At 41.0% G+C, this 12,996-nt stretch overlaps 1 protein-coding gene and 1 non-coding gene across 16 annotated transcripts in view; both read left to right on the top strand.

Annotated features, from left to right (window-relative positions):
* The window catches only part of LOC106577870 (immunoglobulin superfamily member 1), a 120,121-nt gene that overhangs the window by 15,433 nt on the left and 91,692 nt on the right, over positions 1-12,996 (top strand). The window lies entirely within an intron of this gene.
* On the top strand, positions 198-272 carry trnat-ugu (transfer RNA threonine (anticodon UGU)). The gene has a single exon. It is a non-coding gene; the product is annotated as a tRNA-Thr (tRNA).

Below are 12,996 nucleotides of genomic sequence, written 5' to 3'. Positions count from 1 at the left end.
TACTGAACTGTTACCTACTGTACTGCGCTCTACTGAACTATACCCTACTCTGTTGTACTGTACTCTACTGTACTCTGCTGAACTGTACCCTACTCTACTGTACTGTGCTCTACTGAACTATACCCTACTCTATTGCTCTGTGCTCTACTGTACTATACCCTACTCTATTGTACTCTGCTCGACAGTACTGTACCCTTGTCCCGTGTGGCTCAGTTGGTAGAGTGATGGTGTTTGTAACGCCAGGGTTGTGGGTTCGATTCCCACGGGGGACCAGTACGGAGAAAAATTTATGAAATGGATGGAATGTATGCATTCACTACTGTAAGTCGCTCTGGATAAGAGCGTCTGCTAAATGACTCAAATGTAAATGTAATGTGCACTACTGTACTGTAGACTACTCTATTGTACTGTACTCTACTGAAGTGTAACCTTCTCTGCTCTACTGAACTGTACCCTACTCTATTGCACTGTGCTCTACTGCACTGTACCCTACTCTACTGTACTGTGCTCTACTGAACTATACCCTACTCTATTGTACTGTACTCTACTGCACTCTATTGAACTGTAACCTACTCTACTGTACTGTGCTCTACATAACTATACCCTACCCCATTGCACTGTGCTCTACTGAACTGTACCCTACTATATTTTACTGTGATCTACTGAACTGTACCCTACTCTATTGTACTGTGCTCATCTGAACTGTACCCTACTATATTGAACTATGCACTACTGTACCCTACTATATTGTACTGTACTCTACTGTACTGTACCCTACTGTTCTGTACCCTACACTACTGACCTGTGCTCTACTGAAATACAACCTGCTCTATTGTACTGAACTGTAACCTAATCTACTGTACTGTACTCTACTGAACTCTACCCTACTCATTTGTACTGTGCTGTACTGTACCCTACGAATTTGTACTGTGCTGTACTGTACCCTACTCATTTGTACTGTGCTCTACTGTTCTGTAACCTACTCTATTGCTCAGTGCTCTACTGTTTTGTACCCCGCTCTACTGTTCTGTACCCTACTCTATTGCACAGTGCTCTACTGTTCTGTACCCCACTCTATTGTACTGTACTCTACTGTATTGTACCCTACACCACTGTACTGTACCCTACACTAATGAACTATACCATACTCTATTGTACTGTACTGTACCCTAATCTACTGTACCGTGCTCTGTTGAACTGTACCCTACTCTATTGCACTGTGCTCTACTGTACTGTACCCTACTCTATTGTACTGTGCTCAACTGAACTGTAGCCTACTCTATTGTACTGTTCTGTACCCTAATTCTCTGTACTATGCTCTACTTAACTGTAGCCTAATCTACTGTACTGTGCTCGACTGAACTATACCCTACTCTATTGTATTGGTTATCTTATGCTTGTGTGCAGATTCTCTGCCATGGAAACCCATATCATGAAGCTCCCGACGAGCATTTATTGTGCTGAGTCTGCTTCTAGAGTCAGTTTGGAATGCAGTAGTTAGCATTTCAACTGATGACAGACTATTTTTACGCGCTCCGCACTTCGGCACTTGACGGTCCCGTTCTGTGCGCTTGTGTGGCCTACCATATTGCAGCTGAGCCGTTGCTGCTCCTAGATGTTTCCACTTCACAATAACAGCACTTACAGTTGACCGGGTTAGCTCTAGCATGGCAGAAATATGACAAACTGACTTGTTAGACAGGTGGCATCCTATGACGGTATCACATTGAAAGTCACTGAGCTCTTCAGTAAGGCCATTCTACTGCCAGTGGTTGGCTATGGAGATTGCATGGCTGTGTGCTTGATTTTATACACGTCAGCAACAGCTGTGGCTGAAAATGCCGAATCCACTCATTTGAAAGTGTGTCCACATACTTTTGCATATATAGTTTATATGTCTAACATAACAGTTACCGTACTTCTTACTGAAGTCAGGTCATACTTTGGAAAGATTGTTGCTCTGACTGCATTTGTCTTTATATAAATTGATGTACATTCTAACTGAATGGAGTCAACATATGTAAAATATACTTTTATCACAATGTTACAGCATCAGCTGAATTACCAGGCATGTATCCAGATGTTTTGTGCTTTATTTTCACAGCTCTTCCCAAAACTACTCTGACTGTAAAGCCAAACCCTGCATACCCTGGAGAGAAAGTCACTCTGACGTGTTCAACGCGGTCTGGCAGTAATTGGAACTATCAGTTGTACAAAGACAGGAATTATAATGTAGTGTCCCAGTCTGTCAGACACACTATAACAGGAGACACCCTCACCATCAGTAGAGCTGCTGAGTCTGACCAGGGTCGGTACTGGTGTGAAGGGAACAGAGCGTCTAGACCCACATCTTCACAACCAAGTAATGCTGTTACTCTCACAGTAAAAGGTGAGTTACTTTGTGCTTTTTTTGTCATAAAGATGGCCACTATTTATATTGTGTCAGAATTCTTAGTTAAAGTATTGGGGCAGTGTTTGGACAGTGTTGGGACAGTATTGTTCTGTGAAGTCTCCAATCTCCAAAGCAATAACAAACATATTGTTAATTTAGTATAGTACAGAGTCATTGTTTATACACCTATTTCTATTGAGAGGAGTCTGTCCTGTACACTGACTCCTAAACTTCATGTTTGAACATAAAGGAAAACATTTATATAGAGGTTTCATCTTTGTATCTGTGCCATTATGGTGTCTGTTACAACACGGGCAGCACATCTACATGTTAATGTTGCATGGTCCATGTTCTACCAACTGTGTTACAGAGGACCACCATGTGGGTAGTGGACACTTCAGGAAAAAGAGTAGAGTATTGAGATGAATAGCCAACAGGGAGGTTCCAACCCTCTAAGAACCCAAACATTAACATCTATTTGACCAAAACACTACTACAACTATATTTTACTCTACTCTACTGTACCCTTCTCTACTGTTCTGTACCCTACTCTAATGTACTGTGATCATCTGAACTGTACCCTACTCTATTGTAGTGTGCTCTACTGAACTGTACCCTACTCTGTTGTAGTGTGCTCTACTATACTGTACCCTACTCTGTTGTACTGTGCTCTACTTAACTGTACCCTTCTCTGTTGTACTGTGCTCTACTATACTGTACCCTACTCTATTATACTGTGCTGTACTTAACTGTAGCCTAATTGTACTGTGCTCTACTTAACTGTACCCTAATTGTACTGTGCTCTACTTAACTGTACCCTACTCTATTGTACTGTGCGCTACTGTACCCTACTCTACGGTACTCTAGTTGAATGTATTGCACTGTGTTCTACTGAACTGTACCCTACTCTGTTGTACTGTGCTCTACTGAACTATACACTGCTCTATTGCACTGTACTCTAATGAACTGTACCCTATACTACTATACTGTGCTATTCTGAACTGTACCCTACTCTATTGCACTGTGCTCTACTGAACTATACCCTACTCTATTGTACTCTACTGTACTCTAGTTGAATGTATTGCACTGTGTTCTGCTGAACTGGGCCCTACTCTATTGCACGGTGGTCAACTGAACTGTACATTATTCTATTGTACTGTACACTACCGTACTATACTATACTGTACCCTACTCTATTGCGCTGTGCTCTACTGTACTGTGCTCAACTGAACTGTACCCTACTCAATTGGACTGTACTCTACTGTACTGTACCCTACTCTATTGTAGTGTGCTCAACTGAACTGTACCCTACTCTATTGTACTGTACTTTACTGTACTCTACTGTACCCTACACTATTGACCTGTGCTCTACTGAACTATACCCTACTCTACTGTACTGTACCCTAATCTACTGTAATGTGCTCTTCTGAACTGTACCCTACTCTATTGCACTGTGCTCTACTGTAGTGTACCCTACTCAACTGTACTCTACTGTACTGTACACTACACTTCTGACCTTTGCTCTCCTGAACTGTAGCCTACTCTATTGTACTGTACTCTACTGTTTTTTACCCTATTCAACTGTACTCTACCCTAATCAACTGTGCTGTGCTCTACTGAACTGTACCCAACACTACTTACCTGGCTCTACTGGACTATACCCTACTCTATTGTACTGTACTGTCTGTAGCCCATTCACAGAGGACCACCATGTGGGTTGTGGACACATCAGGAAATTGAGTAGAGTATTGAGATGAATAGCCAACAGGGGGCTTCAACCCTCTAAGACCCCAAACATTGACATCTATTTGACCAAAACACTACTACTACTATATACTACTCTACTGTACTGTACCCTACTGTACCCTACTGTACTGTACCCTACTCTATTGCACTGTACTCTACTGTACTGTACCCTATACTACTGACCTGTGCTCTACTGACCTATACCCTACTCTACTGTACTGTGCTCATCTGAACTGTACCCTACTCTATTGTACTGTGCTGCACTGTACCCTACACTATTGCACTGTACTCCACTTAACTGTACCCTACTATTTTGTTTTGAGCTCTACTGAACTGCACCCTACTCTCTTGCACTGTACTCTACTGTACTGTACCCTACTCAACTGTACTCTACTGTACTGTACCCTATACTACTGACCTGTGCTCTACTGACCTATACCCTAATCTACTGTACTGTGCTCATCTGAACTGTACCCTACTCTATTGTACTGTGCTGTACTGTACCCTACACTATTGCACTGTACTCCACTTAAATGTACCCTACTGTTTTGTACTGTACTGTACCCTACTATATTGTACTGTACTCTACTGTACTGTACCCTACTGTTCTGTACCCTACACAACTGACCTGTGCTCTACTGAAATATACCCGACTCTATTGTACTGAACTGTAACCTAATCTACTGTACTGTACTCTACTGAACTGTACCCTACTCATTTGTACTGTGCTGTACTGTACCCTACTCTATTGTACTATGCTCTACTGTACTGTACCCTACTCAACTGTACTGTACTGTATCCGACACTACTGACCTGTGCTCTACTGAACTATACCATACTCTATTGTACTGTACTGTACCCAAATCTACTGTACCGTGATCTTTTGAACTGTACCCTACTCTATTGTACTGTGCTCAACTGAACTGTAGCCTACTCTTTTGTACTGTACTGTACCCTACTCAACTGTACTGTACCCTAATTCTCTGTACTATGCTCTACTGAACTGTTGCCTAATCTACTGTACTGTGCTCGACTGAACTGTACCCTACTCTATTGTACTGTACTATACTGTACCCTAATCTACTGTACTGTGCTCTACTGAACTATACCCTGCTCTATTGTATTGGTTATCTTATGCTTGTGTGCAGATTCTCTGCCATGGAAACCCATATCATGAAGCTCCCGACGAGCATTTATTGTGCTGAGTTTGCTTCTAGAGGCAGTTTTGGACGCAGTTGTTAGCGTTTCAACCGATGACACACTATTTTTACACGCTCCGCACTTCGGCACTTGACGGTCCCGTTCTGTGCGCTTGTGTGGCCTACCATATTGCAGCTGAGCCATTGTTGCTCCTAGACGTTTCCACTTCACAATAACAGCACTTACAGTTGACCGGGTTAGCTCTAGCATGGCAGAAATATGACAAACTGACTTGTTAGACAGGTGGCATCCTATGACGGTATCACATTGAAAGTCACTGAGCTCATCAGTAAGGCCATTCTACTGCCAGTGTTTGTCTATGGAGATTGCATGGCTGTGTGCTTGATTTTATACACGTCAGCAACAGCTGTGGCTGAAAATGCCGAATCCACTAATTTGAAAGGGTGTCCACATACTTTTGCATATATAGTTTATATGTCTAAAATAACAGTTACCGTACTACTTACTGAAGTCAGGCAATACTTTGGAAAGATTGTTGCTCTGACTGCATTTGTCTTTATATAAATGTATGTAAATTCTAACTGAATGGAGTCAACATATGTCAAATATACTTTTATCACAACGTTACAGCATCAGCTGAATTACCAGGCATGTATCCAGATGTTTTGTGCTTTATTTTCACAGCTCTTCCCAAATCTACTCTGACTATAAAGCCAAACCCTGCATACACTGGAGAGACAGTTACTCTGACGTGTTCAACGCGGTCTGGCAGAAATTGGAACTATCAGTGGTACAAAGACTGGAATTATAATGTAGTATCCCAGTCTGTCAGACACACTATAACAGGAGACACCCTCACCATCAGTAGAGCTGCTGAGTCTGACCAGGGTCGGTACTGGTGTGAAGGGAACAGAGCGTCTAGACCCACATCTTCACTACCAAGTAATGCTGTTACTCTCAAAGTAAAAGGTGAGTTACTTTGTGTTTTTTGTCATAAAGATGGCCACTATTTATATTGAGTCAGAATTCTTAGTTAAAGTATAGGGACAGTGTTGGGACAGTATTGGTACAGTGTTGGGACAGTATTGGTACAGTGTTGGGACAGTGTTGTTCTGTGAAGTCTCCAATCTCCAAAGCAATAGCAAACATATTGTTAATTTAGTATAGTACAGAGTCATTGTTTATACACCTATTTCTATTGAGAGGAGTCTGTCCTGTACACTGACTCCTAAACTTCATGTTTGAACATAAAGGAAAACATTTATATAGAGGTTTCATCTTTGTATCTGTGCCATTATGGTGTCTGTTACAACACGGGCAGCACATCTACATGTTAATGTTGCATGGTCCATGTTCTACCAACTGTGTTACAGAGGACCACCATGTGGGTAGTGGACACTTCAGGAAAAAGAGTAGAGTATTGAGATGAATAGCCAACAGGGGGCTTCAACCCTCTAAGAACCCAAACATTAACATCTATTTGACCAAAACACTACTACTACTGTATACTACTCTACTGTACTGTACCCTACTGTACTCTACTGTACTGTACCCTACTCTATTGTACTGTGCTCTACTGAACTGTACCCTACTGTGCTGTGCTCTACTGAACTGTACACTACTCTACTGTACTGTGCTCTCCTAAACGAATACCCTACTCTATTGTACTGTTTTCATCTGAACTGTACCCTACTCTGTTGCACTGTGCTCTACTGTACTGTACTCTACTGTACTGTGCTCTACTGAACTATACCATACTATACTGTACTGTACCCTACTCTACTGAACTCTTCCCTACGTTATTGCACTGTGCTCTAGTGTACTGTACCCTAACCTATTGTACTATGCTCTACTGTACTGTACCACACTCTACTGTACTGTGCTCTACTGAACTGTACCCTACTCTACCATACTGTACTCTGCTGTACTGTACCCTACTCTATTGTACTGTGCTCTACTGAACTGTACCCTACTCTATTGTACTGTGCTCTACTGAACTATACCCTACTTTATTGTACTCTACTGTACTCTAGTTGAATGTATTGCACTGTGTTCAACTGAACTGTACCCGACTCTATTGTACTGTACTTTACTGTACCCTACTCTGCTGTACTGTGCTCGACTGACCTGTAACCTACTCTATTGTACTGTGCTCTACTGTACTGTATTCTACTGTACTGTAACCTACTCTATTGTACTGTGCTCTTCTGAACTGTACTTTACTGTACTCTAATTCAATGTTTTGCACTGTGCTCTACTGAATTGTACCCTACTCTATTGTACTGTACTCTACTGCACTGTACCCTACTCTACTGTACTATGCTCTACTGAACAAACTTTATTGCAATGTGCTCAACTGAACTGTACCCTACTCTGTTGTACTGTACTGTACCCTATCTCAACTGTACTGTGCACTACTGAACTATACCCTACTCTATTGCACTGTGCTCTACTGTGCTGTACCCTACTCTATTGTATTGTACTCTACTGAATTGTCACCTACTCTATTGTACTGTACTCTACTGAACTATACCCTACTCTATTGTACTGTGCTCTACTGAACTGTACCCTACTCTATTATAATGTGCTCTTCTGAAATACACCCTACCCTATTGTACTGTACTCTACTGTACCATACCCTACTGTACTCTACTGTACTGTACCCTTTTCTAATGTACTGTGCTCTGCTGAACTGTACCCGACTTTATTGTACTGTACTCTAATGAACTGTACCCTACACTACTGTTCTGTGCTATACTGAAATGCACTCTACTCTATTGTTCTGTGTTCTACTGAACTGTACCCTAATCTACTGTACTGTACCCTACTATTTTGCACTGTGTTCTACTGAACTGCACCCTACTCTATTGTACTCTACTCTACTCTAGTTGAATTAATTGCGCTGTGTTCTGCTGAACTGGACCCTACTCTGTTGTACTGTGCTCTGGTGTACTGTACCCTACCCTACTGTACTATGCTCTTCTGTACTATACCCTACTCTACTATACTGTGCTCTACTTTACTGTACCATACTCTACCGTACTGTTCTGTGCTCTACTGTACAATTCCCTACTCTACTGTACCCTACTCTACTGTATTATGCTTTAATGAACTGTACCCGACTCTATTGTACTGTACTCTAATGACCTGTACTCTACTCTATTGTTCTGTGCTCTACTTAACTGTACCTACTCTATTGTACTGTGCTCTACTGAACTGTACCCTACTCTACTGTATTATGCTTTAATGAACTGTACCCGACTCTATTGTACTGTACTCTAATGACCTGTACTCTACTCTATTGCACTGTGCTCTACTGAACTGTACACTACTCTATTGTACTGTGCTCTACTGAACTGTACCCTACTCTACTGTGGTGGCTGAGCTGTACCCTACTCTATTGTACAGTGCTCTACTGAACTGTACCCTACTCTTCTGTACTGTGCTCTAGTGAACTATACCCTACTCTACTCTACTGCACTGTACCCTGCTCTACTGTACTGTGCTCTACTGAACTGTACCCTACTCTATTGTACTGTGCTCTACTGAACTGTACCCTACTCTATTGTACTGTGCTCTACAGAACTCTACGCTACTCTATTGTACTGTGCTCTACTGAACTGTACCCTACTCTATTGTACTGTACCCTACTCTATTGTACGCTACTGTACTCTAGTTGAATGTATTGCACTGTCTTCTTCTGAATTGTACCCTACTCTATTGTACTGTGCTCTACTGAACTGTACCCTACTCTATTGTACTGTACCCTACTCTATTGTACGCTACTGTACTCTAGTTGAATGTATTGCACTGTCTTCTTCTGAATTGTACCCTACTCTATTGCACTGTGCTCAACTCAACTGTACCCTACTATATTGTACTGTACTCTACTGAACTATATCCTGCTCTATTGTACTGTACCCTTCTCTACTGACCTGTGCTCTTTTGAACAGTACCCTACTCTATTGTACTGTGCTGAACTGAACCCTACTCTATTGTACTGTACTCTACAGTACTATATCCTCTCTACTGTACTGTACCCTACTACAATGTACTGTGCTCTACTGAACTACACCCTACTCTACTGTACTGTACCCTACTCTATTGTACTGTGCTCTACAGAACTCTACACTACTCTATTGTACTCTACTGTACTCTAGTTGAATGTATTGCACTGTCTTCTTCTGAATTGTACCCTACTCTACAGTACTCTACTGAACTATACACTGCTCCATTGCACTGTACTCTAATGACCTGTACCCTTCGCTACTGTACTGTGCTCAACTGAACTGTACCCTACTCTATTATACTGTACTGCACTGTACCCTACCCTGCTCTACCTTGCTCTACTGAACTGTACCCTACTCTATTGTAATGTGCTCTACTGTACTGTGCTCTACTGAACCCTACTCTATTGCACTGTGCTCTACTGAACTGTACCCTACTCTATTGTACTCTACTGAACTCTACTTTACCCTACTGAACTCTACCCTACTCTATTTTTTTCTTCCTTTATTTAAATAGGCAAGTCAGTTAAGAACAAATACTTATTTTCAATGACGGCCTAGGAACAGTGGGTTAACTGCCTTGTTCAGGGGCAGAACGACAGATTTTTACCTTGTCAGCTCAGGGATTCGATCTTGCAACCTTTCGGTTACTAGTCCAACGCTCCAACCACTAGGCTACCTGCCGCCCCGATTGTACTGTGCTCTACTGAGCTGTACCCTACTCTACTGTACTTGAATGTATTGTACTGTGTTCTGCTGTATTGTGCATTGCTGTACTATACCCTACTTTACTGTACCCTACTTTACTGTACTGTACTTTACTGTACTCTACTGTGTTCTACTGTACTGTACTCAAGTTTACTCTACTTGAGTTTCTTACAATTGAAGAAAGGGCCCATGGACTCAGGATCTAGTGGTCTTGGTCTTGGGACCACTCAGGATCAAGTGGACTTGGTCTTTAACTTGTTATGGTCTCAATTCACTGGTTCTGGATATTGGGACCAATGGTCTGGTCTTAAACTTGGTTTACATGGACTTAGATAGACATTGCCTCATTGTCTTCCTGTATGTTCCATTATGGCATCTATGAGAGCATGGGCAGCTACATTGAGGCCATCTCCATTTTGAAATCCTCAACTGTCTTCTTCTACTACTTCTATGAGTTGACAAACAAACTGAAAGGGTGTACACTGCCACCTAGTGTGTTTGGACAGGTATAAAGTCAAGGTTGGTGATTTACTGCCACCTGCAGTTATGGAATGTTTACTCACGATTATAATTAATTGGGTATCCCCACTGATGACCTGGATGGAATTATGTGATCCTTTCGTAACCCATAGGAATTCCAACCCAGTTGAATACTTAAAAATTGTGAAAGTCCTCAATAGTGCTGCCCATGCTAAAACATGCTTTTGGGCACTAGAGTCCTCTATCTTTCTCTATGAGGCAACCCAATTGGAGGAAGACAATACTCTCTGATCATTGGCTGATCACTCCCAAACCATAGAAATCCCCACCCAGTTGACTACTTTAAATGGTGGAAGCCGTCAATGGCAATGTTTATGGTAAAATGAGTTTTATACATCTAGCTTTCTCTATTTTTGAATCCTTACACCGAAACACCTGCTATTTTGCCAAAATAATGATAGGAAAAGTGATAATTAAACATCTAACAACATAAATAATTAGATGCATAAGTAATTAAATCAATCAACAAGTTCCAGATTAATACAATCAACATTGAACATTTTACAAAGAACAATAGAGATTATATTTCTCAAATTCAATTTAAAGGTTTTGAAAATTGGTTAAAAATCATGTTTTTACTATTTAGTTAATTTGGTATGCAAATACAGTTTCTAAAATGAATCTGTAATAGGTTAATCAAAATGACCACTACTGTTCATGGTGATCCTTTACTGCTTCTATTTCACTATGTTTCTGTAGAGATCAGTTTAGTGTGGTGGTAGGAATTCAGGTATACAATAGAAACAAAGTGTGTGAGAAGTATATACGTCTATCTGACAGATGTTGGAAGACGTGTTGAAAGTTGGGAAAAATAGGATACAAATTAGAAAACAAATGTAAAGCCCCAATGTGCACCACTTCTGTAGAATGATCCATAAACAAATGATAAAACTAACATTGTTTTGAGGCTTTACATTGTTTGTTTACATTTACATTGTTTACAAACATTGGAGTAAAACCAGACTATATTCTTCAAGAATCAATACCGGTATACATTATATCATTCATTTATAAAATCAAAAGTGGATGTAGCAACTAACTATTCTAGCTTTAAATTCAACATACACCTATAATGAACTTTCCAAAACCGCTGTTAGGTTCTTATTTTCAGAGTAAATAACTCACGGACACTAGAGAAGCTTTAACCAAGTTTAATCATTCCCCAAAGGTTCTGTACAGCTGAAAACAGACAGCTAAAGATTTCAGACTTCACAGTTTATATGCATCCTACTTAAGACACTCCCCTTTCTCTCCAATCCTTACATTTTATGGCTCTACAGGAAGCTAATAAAGAGGGTAACAGGATTCCAAACATGTATTACTCTCTTAAGAGAATCTGTCCTCACTTCCTGACCTCAACCCCTCTTTCATCTAATACGCAGATGTCCATCTGTCTCCCCTGTATCAACACATCGCTCTCCTCTCCTCCATCAAACACCTTCCAAAGCCTTCCTCTTTCTTCTGACAACCATTAACTTCTAACATAACCCAGTCTCTTTCATTTCCTATCATTCATTTAATATCTCAATGTTCAAAGTTTAGCCGATCCCAACATCGCTAAATCGATGGAAATTTCTAAGGTTTCCATATGTTTTGATATTCTGTGCTCTTTTCTTTCAGCTCTGCCTGAAACTACAGTGACCGTAAATCCAAAACCTGTGTACACCAGAGAAACAGTCACTCTGACGTGTTCAGCTGGGTCTTACAGTGACTGGAGCTATAAATGGTACAAAGACAACAGTGAGATTAGCTTGTCCCAGTATAAATACCTTAATACTAGATCCACCATCAGTAGAGTTACTGAGTCTGACCAGGGTCTCTACTGGTGTCAGGGAGAGAGAAGATCCAGACCCACATCTTCATCCATCAGTGATGCTGTTACTGTTACTGTGAATAGTGACAACTTTAGTTGTTGTTGTTGTTGTTGTTGTTATCTTATCACTCAAACCCATTGAAATACCAACAGATTATCAGCCAAAGACCACACTGACTTCAGACAAAGAGAACGTCTTCACAGGAGACAGTGTGACACTGAGCTGTACTGTAGAGTCTTCTGGATGGAAGTTTTACTGGTACAGACACAGACCAGACTCTACACCAGTAACCACAACCTCTCGATACCTCTACACAGTCAGCTGGGTCAGTGTCTCTGATAGAGGACAGTACTGGTGCAGAGCTGGGAGAGGAGACCCAGTCTACTACACCCTGTACAGTGACCCAGTCCAGATAAACATTACTGGTGAGTCTATAACAGTTTTATGATAAATGGTTGTTATTTTATATGGATAGACGGTAATCTATGGTATAATATTTTGTCTGTTTACTGTATCACAACAATGATAGCTAACTTGAAGCTATAGTGCAACTGTTTATTCAGTTAGTTGTGTCTGTGCAGAGAGACCTGTTGCTGTTCTGATCCTCCAACCCAACTGGACCCAGATA

Source organism: Salmo salar, chromosome ssa18, assembly GCF_905237065.1.
Source record: "Salmo salar chromosome ssa18, Ssal_v3.1, whole genome shotgun sequence".
NCBI classification, from domain to species: Eukaryota; Metazoa; Chordata; class Actinopteri; order Salmoniformes; family Salmonidae; genus Salmo; species Salmo salar.
The sequence above is the reverse complement of the archived record's forward strand: the minus strand, read 5'-3'. Positions and strand labels throughout refer to the sequence as shown.